We start from the raw sequence: 8,233 nt of genomic DNA, 5'->3' as shown, positions 1-8,233 counted from the left end.
TGTAAATGAAAACCATGCCACAGGTCTGATAAATAAAATATTATGGCACTAGAGTGGCGAAGAGATCATGAGGCAGATTGCAAAGTTCAGTTACTGGCATCTTTAATAGTGCGACTGTTAAAAGGACAGTTGGCAGCTTATAAAACTTATTCTGGAACAGAAAAGAATAAATCCAACAAAACGGAATACATATGTGTGATGCCCGGCCCGTCCGCTCCTCGTGTGTGCTACGCCCCCTGATTACCCACGTGTTCTTTCATGATTGTACCCAGCTGTGTCCGATTATTTTCAATCAGTCCTGTGTATTTCAGTCCGTGTCTTACCTGAGTCCTTTGTCTGTCATTGATGTTAGTTGGCGTTTCATGTCTCCTGCTCCCTGTTTATTTATTAAATCCCTGGTTTACCCCGACTTCCGCCTGTCCGCCTGCTTCCTGCCCGTTCGCCTCGCACGATCGCCGTTCCGTCCGGCTTTGAACGTGACAATATGAACCTTTACTGTCACTGTCACCTATGTTCATTTTCTAAACTGGTGGAAACACAGGCAGGTTCTGAAAAGGTATCAAGTGACAACTAGCCAGTATTGTGCATGAACGAGTTCAAAAGAACGCGTTCATTGAACACGTTCATATTTCAGTGAACTTTGAACTGAACGCAACTTATTAGTAAATCAAGAACTTGAACGTGAATTTTATGTGTGATGAACGGCGTAGACGTCGTTCACTTTTGGAATGCAATTAAACATCGGGATTTATTTTCACCTGATGAGTCGAGTGACAAGGTCGGCTCACACATTTAAACAGCATGTTGTGTTGTCACTCAAGCACTAGCGAAGGGCTCCTCCGCTCGAAAAATAAAATGCTCAGCCTGACTCTCGCTCAGTGCTTGTGTGCAGTGCATCTTGGGTAACGTAGTGTAAAGCCAAGGACAGTCGAATCTAATGTCTTTAGCTTCACACTACGTTTCCCATAATGCATACACACACTTCTCAAAGGGCACAGCCTTGGCAACGCATGAGCGCGAAGCGAACTGCTGCAGCAGTAACCATGGCAAGCGCAGAGGAGGAAAGCTCAACCACCAGTGGAGCTGGCACAGAAAACACGGATGATGCTGGCTGTAACTTTGACAATTTACGGGCATTTTACACACTGTTTCACAGAGACTCTGACGGTAAAAACCTAACCTTTCTGTGCAAGCTTTGTCCACCTGCGCTGAAAAAACAAGTTAGAACATCAATGACCTCATTTTCCAATTTGAAAAGACACGTTGAGTTGAAGCATTCGTCCAGCGTGAAAGCATATATGCAAGCCCTTCAAGGTCATAGAGGGAAGGGCAAAACCCCCAGCCAAAGTCCCCAAACGACTCAAGTCACACTGCCTGCTGCCTTCAGGGGTATAATCTCCCAGCAACAGGTAGACAGATTAATAATAGACTACATTGTTGGAGATTTACAGCCACTGAGTAAGATTAAAAAACCCTCCTTCATAAAACTAGTAACTGGTTTGCAACCAGGCAGACATGTGCCCTCAAGAAGACAGGTGCAGGGACTAATGAATAAGGAATTCATTGAGGTTATCAGTAATTTAAAAGCTGAACTTGCTGAGCTTGACTTTGTATGCACAACAGCTGACTGCTGGTCAGCTGTCAACAAAGGATTCATGGGCATCACAATTCATTGGCTTGATAAAAATGATGTGTCACTCAGGAGATCAGCAGCCCTTGCATGTCGTCGTGTCAGAGGGTCACACACATATGATGTCCTGGCTAAAGTGCTGATGGATGTGTACAAGGAATTTAAAATTCAAAACAAAATTGTGTGCACAGTGACTGACAATGCTTCCAATTTCGTCAAAGCATTCAGCTGTTTTGGAGACAGTGTTGTTATTAGAGCAGCTGATGAGGTGACTGAAGGCAGTGACACAGGATCTACCCCTGCTGAGAGCTCCGATGATGAGGACGATGGTCTTGAGCCTGCACCTCTGTCAGAGTTAGAGGATCCCTGCCTCCCACCTCATAGAAGGTGCATGGCCCATACTTTAAATCTTGTTGCCACAGATGCAAAGAATGTAACGGATAGGCTGTACAACAAATTAGCGAGGCCTGTATTTTCCAAGGCATCTGCTCTGTGGAATAGGGTGAAAAGGAGTGTGAAAGCCCCAGATTTTGTTGAGGAAAAGCTAAAGATTGGCTTTGTCACTCCGAACGACACACGTTGGAATTCTATGTTCCTCTCAATGCAGCGCCTGGCTCACATAGCCACCTTGACTCCCCAGACCAGCAATCTAACAGTGCCATTGGATGCCACTCCTGAGTATGACAAACTCCTTCTGCACACCATCTGTGATGAGTTTGGGCTTCGTCGATTCACTCCAGAGGAAATAGACTTCATCAACAAGTTTGTGAGTGTGATGGGTCCCTTGGCATGTGCTCTGAACATCCTTCAGGGGGAAAAAAACACATTCCTCGGCTACCTGGCTCCTACCATTGTGCAATTGAAAAATGATTTGGATGGTCTGTTGGATGAGAGTTCAAAGCCTACAGCTACACCAGGTCTGACGGCATGCCGCCCCCTCATCCAAACCTTTATTTTAACCCCCTGATGACCTTGAGGGGAAAAAGAGTGCTTCATCCTTTTTTAAGTTCAAGCAAAGCCCATCAGCTGTCAATAAGTCTGAGGTGGACATCTATCTGGACGCCCCAACCACTGACGAGTTTACTGAATACATGCTGCTGCCCAAACTGAAGAAGCTCTTCATCAAATATAACACAGCAATCCCATCAAGTGCTCCAGTGGAGAGACTCTTCAATACTGGTGGCCAGATATTTAGGCCCAGGAGAAACCGATTGGGAGATGCCAACTTTGAAAAGCAACTGCTGTTAAACGTGAACAAAAAACAGTTTGGACTGAAGCCGTAGGCATGGTCTGTGGAGTGTTCATTACTTACTACAACAATGGCTTCTGTATGTGAAAGTTTTTATTTTTAATAGTTCAGTGAGATGGTGCCACACACCTTCAAGAAGCGTGAGAGTTTTTTTTTTTTTTTTAAATAAAACTAAAGAGATATTTTGCTGAATAATAAATATTCTGTTCTGTCTAGTTTTCATTTGAGATGGATATGATGCCGATATGTGTTTACAGTACTTTTCTTTTCCTTCCCTTGTCTAGTATTGGGGCAAGAGATAAATAAACCATAAATAAGAATCATATTTTGTGTCCTTTGTCTATACATGTCCATATATGCAAGAATGTAGGTAGGTTATAGATGTATGTTAAAACAAAATAAATTTTGATTTAGACTATATATTGCACCTAAAAATAAAATGAACTGAACTTTGAACTAGTTCAAAAATTTAAATTGTGAGCTATGAATGTGAACAGTTCACTTTGAGCATGTATGAACTGAACTTTGAACTAGATCATGAAAAGTGTGAACTTGCACAACACTGCTCCATTCTGAGAGCACAGTGATATCCACAAGCATCACAAACCAGCCAATCACAGGTTGGAGAATTTAGCCAACTGGTCCTGTGTGTATATTAAATGTTTAATGTACATGACAATAAAACGTCATGCTTTTTAAAGCCATTTAAGGCGTTGTTTGTCAATTAAACCATTTTTAATGCTATGTAAGACCAAATTGGTTTAATTACTTCTAATCCTAATAATGTCCCACGGAAACCCAGTCTTAGAGCTGTCCAGAAAAAAAATATTTTGATGATATTTCAAGGAAATTACTTTGTAACGGTGCTTAATAGGAGGTGTGATGTCCTGGAGGCAAACCTCAAGTGCTTCTGTTCTTTCTACAAGAAACCACAAACATTTCAGGTATGTAGCAATTTGAAACATTGTTCAAAATTAAGTTCAGTTCACTCCACACAAGCAATAGCTTCCATTATTTCTAGTCCACATTTAATATTTCAGAATTAGGTTAAATGACTGATATTTTAAACTGTATTTGTCAAACACTGCACCCACTAACAGGTGAATAATATTGATTACCTGGTAATAGTGGCACCTGCTAGTAGGTGGGACCTATTAGGCAGCAAATAAACAATGTGTAGGATATACTGGGATGCAGAAAAGTGGACTAGCCTAAAGATTTGAGTGACAAGGGCCAAGTTGTGATGGCTTGATGATTCGGTCACAGCATCTCCAAAACTGTAGGGAAATATGTGAACGGGTGACGGAGGCTCATTACATGGCAGATAGTACAGCAAACCTTCAGAGGTCTAGAGGAATCCACGCCCTGATGAGTCATGGCTATTTTGGCGGCAAAGGTGAGCCTGGGCCCCACCATGAACCTGCTGACCACTGCAGGACCATCTCACAAGAGCTGGGGGTTATGATCCAGCTCTCTAGTCATCACCAAATGGCCCATGTCAAAGTCACTCCCATCCTTACACTTGCACATTGTTTCTGCTTCCAACACATCAGCTTCAAGGACAAAGCATCCACCTGCTGCCTAATATAACCCCCCCACAGCCAGATGCCACTGTAACCAAATAATCAATGTTATTCGCTTCACATGTTATGGCTGATCAGTGTATAACCTCTGTATCTCAGTTACGTTTCAGACTGTTTTGCTACATTGTGCAGATTAATATACTGTGTTTATAATACATTTCAAAATTTCCCAAAATTCAGCACATTGTCAGTTTCACTGGCCAACACACTGATCATCGTAACATCATCAAGTTCTTTAGCCAAATTAGGTGTGCTGGGCAATGGGAAACCTGACACTGCAGTACAGTGAATCATGCAGCAGGACTGGGAAAATGTAAAAACACATTTTACCTCCAAGGGCCACTGTTCTCCCACCTTTTTTCATTAGTCTTACACGTCTGTAAACACATAAAATATGTTTGCACATATACTGTACTGATCCTGAGAGGATTAAGATGGCAAAAAAAATCAATTGGGCTGGTGATTGCACAATATTTTAGAAGCTAAATTATGAAATGTATGACTATATATATTACACAATGATAAGGTATAAATACAGAAAAGCTACATACCGTTGGAGTGAAGCTGAACTCCTTCTCTCTTCTAGACAATGGAATCAGTAGAAATGAAGTTTTGCCACGACATGAGAAGCCAGGAAAGTGAAGCAGAACATGAACAGGAACATTATTCAGCCTTGGCTGACTAGGTCTGTATTCCGGACATTACATTCATGATTTAATTTGATTGTAAGGGACTGAATAATTTTAACTTGCTTGCAGGTTCCCTATGTACAGTATGTATTACCTTTCCTGACCTTCGGAGGTCCTCCCTCCTGTTTCGGAGCATTTTTAAGGCTTTTTTCAGAATTTCCTGCTCTTTGCCGACGAGGCTGCAGGGCAACTCTGCTGTGACCTTGAAATTACATGAAATATTCTTTTAAAACTCTTTATTTGGTGTTTTACCTTGTGAATTGAAATTTTAAGCCCTAATTGTTCTTTATGTGGTAAAAAGGTAAAATAGAGAAATTAAACTATTTGATTAGAAATATTGATTTTAAACAATTTTATGAGGTACAGCTTTTGCTTATGACAGGGTTCCAGTCAATTTCCGCTCCCTTGCAGGCAGTGGTCCACATTTTTGATGCACCCAGGGATGATCTTACAGCAGCCTGGTGGAGACGTGTAGATAAAAGAAAGATATCAGTTTTCCACCAAAAACGTTAGAATAGAGAGGAGTGCAGGTGGACATAGAATGAGCAGAATGAATGGTAGCAGTATTTCTGATGTGAGAACCACTTATTCTGCTGATTCTACTTCCACCTGCACTGTCTGTGTTCTAACAGCTCTGTCCACTTTAGTTTCTATTTCCAGGACTGTGTGATACTTACACTGAATCTCTTTTGTTCAGGTGTTGCCGCTGACTTCCCTGCTTATTTTTTAGGAAGTCTTCTGCTTCCACTCCAGACTGATTGAGGGAAAGATCATGAAACTAATTATGATATATTCTGTAACCATGACCTGACAGCAGTATGTCTGTGAAACCACAAAAAACACAGAGCTTGCTATCAAACAGACAGTTTACCTGCCTTTAGTTTTAAAATGGAAATTAGGGATTTCCTCAGTCTGAGGTTTTTGGGGAACAAAAGGTAAACATCTTGCTCCCCAATGTCCACAAAATCATCCCCTGTCACACCTTGTTCTTCATGGTAAAACACAGAGAAAATAGATTAATCCACATGACTGTAACTATAAAACCCAAAATATTATGACCACACAGAGGTTGAAAAAATAACAATGATTATGAATAAATTAGCTTACGGCCATACCACCCTGAACGCGCCCGATCTCGTCTTATCTCGGAAGCTAAACAGGCTAGGGTCTGGTTAGTACTTGGATGGGAGACCTCCTGGGAATACCAGGTGCTGTAAGCTTTTCTCACTTTGGGGGCGGCATGGTGGTGCAGTGGTTAGCACTGTTGCCTCACACCTCTGGGACCCGGGTTCGAATCTCCACCTGGGTCACATGTGTGTGGAGTTTGCATGTTCTCCCCATGTCGTCGTGGGGTTTCCTCCGGGTACTCCGGTTTCCCCCCACAGTCCAAAAACATGCTGAGGCTAATTGGAGTTGCTAAATTGCCCGTAGGAATGCATGTGTGAGTGAATGGTGTGTGAGTGTGCCCTGCCATGGGCTGGCCCCCCATCCTGGGTTGTTCCCAGCCTCGTGCCCATTGCTTCCGGGATAGGCTCCGGACCCCCCGCGACCCAATAGGATAAGCGGTTTGGAAAATGGATGGATGGATGGATGAATAAATTAATAATAAAACCCCATAATATAATTAAGGCACGCAGAGTGAGCACATAGCAGGCATAGCAACAGTAAGTAAGGTGGATAAAGGGGCAACTGAGAAGACTGCATCAGCAAATTTAGCATATTTCCCATAAACACAACACTGATAGGAGTTATCAATTTAGCATTACCATATACAGTACAGTACTGTGCAAAAGTCTTAGGCAGTCCAAAGAAATGTTTAAAGCTGTTTATCTGGGTAGCAAGTGCACTTTGGCTTAGAACAAAAAATACAATTTAATATTAGAATGTGTGCAAACTAAGAGTAACACAATAAAAACTAGTAATAATTTCTTCTGTTTTCTAAAAAGTTACTGATATCTAGTTGGATGGCTAGATGAACACCGCTTCAGTTCCCAAACTTGTCTTCAGGGGCACATCAGCCGTTCCACGATTTTGTTAAATTTCACCAACAGCTCAATTAAATAATTAAATATATTGGTTCAAAAAGTCAGTGAGAGATTGACTAGCTGTATGAGGTGCCTGCCTTCTTTGCCTGCCTAAGACTTTTGCACAGTACTGTATATATATATTTAGGTCCTCAATCATGGCCTTACAATGGCTGAGGCTGGTTGGCCGAATGATGGGAGAACAACCATGTCCTCAACCATTCAAACATTTTATAGAGCCAACAGGTATGTAATCCAACAATGTGCCCTGTACTGTAATATTGTCCTCTTACTGCAATGCTTCATATTACAGTATTCCATTTGCATTTTATATTACACAGTGAGTTTTACTTTATACAGTTACATACTGGATGTATACTGTAGCACACATGTCGCGTCACTCATGGTCACACACACAGATTAACCTCCCCTCAAACCACAGGCAATATGCCAGGACAAGCAGTGTAGTACAATCTTTTATTAAACACGCAAGAGCAACCCCACTACTTAACACACGGCGGGGGGGGGGGGGGGGGGGGGGAACAGAATATCTAACACCACAAATAGGGGGGGGGGACATGCCCTACATACACACCTTTCCCACTGAATACACCCCCATAGAATTAGCATTTCAATCTCCCAAATTCCTGTGAAAATGTTACTGCGATTGACCATGTACATGACCGATTGACTACACACCAATACAATCCAAATCCAAAACACACATGGTAAATGTGCTTTTCTACTTTTATGAGAACTGAAAGCACTTTACAATTCATGCCTCACATTCACCCATCCACACACCGGGGGCAGAGGCTGCCATGCAAGGCGCCAACCTGCATGCCGGGAGCAATTTGGGGTTCAGTGTCTTGCTCAAGGACACTTTGATGGGGTCACGAGAAACCAGGGCTCGAACCTGCAACTCTCTGGTTGCTAAACGACAGCACTACCTCCTGCGCCACCATCTTCCCCAAATGTAAGGAGAAGGAGGTTCCTCGGAGCTCCGAGATGTGTTTGGCTGTAATAAATCTGGAATATAGTTATATGACATAGTTTTT

The 8,233-nt window shown here is 42.3% G+C and overlaps 1 non-coding gene across 1 annotated transcript; it reads left to right on the top strand.

The window, feature by feature from the left end:
• The first annotated feature begins 6,252 nt into the window (after window positions 1–6,252).
• On the top strand, window positions 6,253–6,371 carry LOC125727232 (5S ribosomal RNA). The gene has a single exon (XR_007388611.1). It is a non-coding gene; the product is annotated as a 5S ribosomal RNA (ribosomal RNA).
• The last annotated feature ends 1,862 nt before the right edge of the window (window positions 6,372–8,233 follow it).

Source organism: Brienomyrus brachyistius, unplaced genomic scaffold (assembly GCF_023856365.1).
Source record: "Brienomyrus brachyistius isolate T26 unplaced genomic scaffold, BBRACH_0.4 scaffold92, whole genome shotgun sequence".
Taxonomy (NCBI): domain Eukaryota; kingdom Metazoa; phylum Chordata; class Actinopteri; order Osteoglossiformes; family Mormyridae; genus Brienomyrus; species Brienomyrus brachyistius.
Note: the sequence above shows the minus strand (reverse complement) of the source record. Positions and strands in the feature narration are given on the sequence as shown.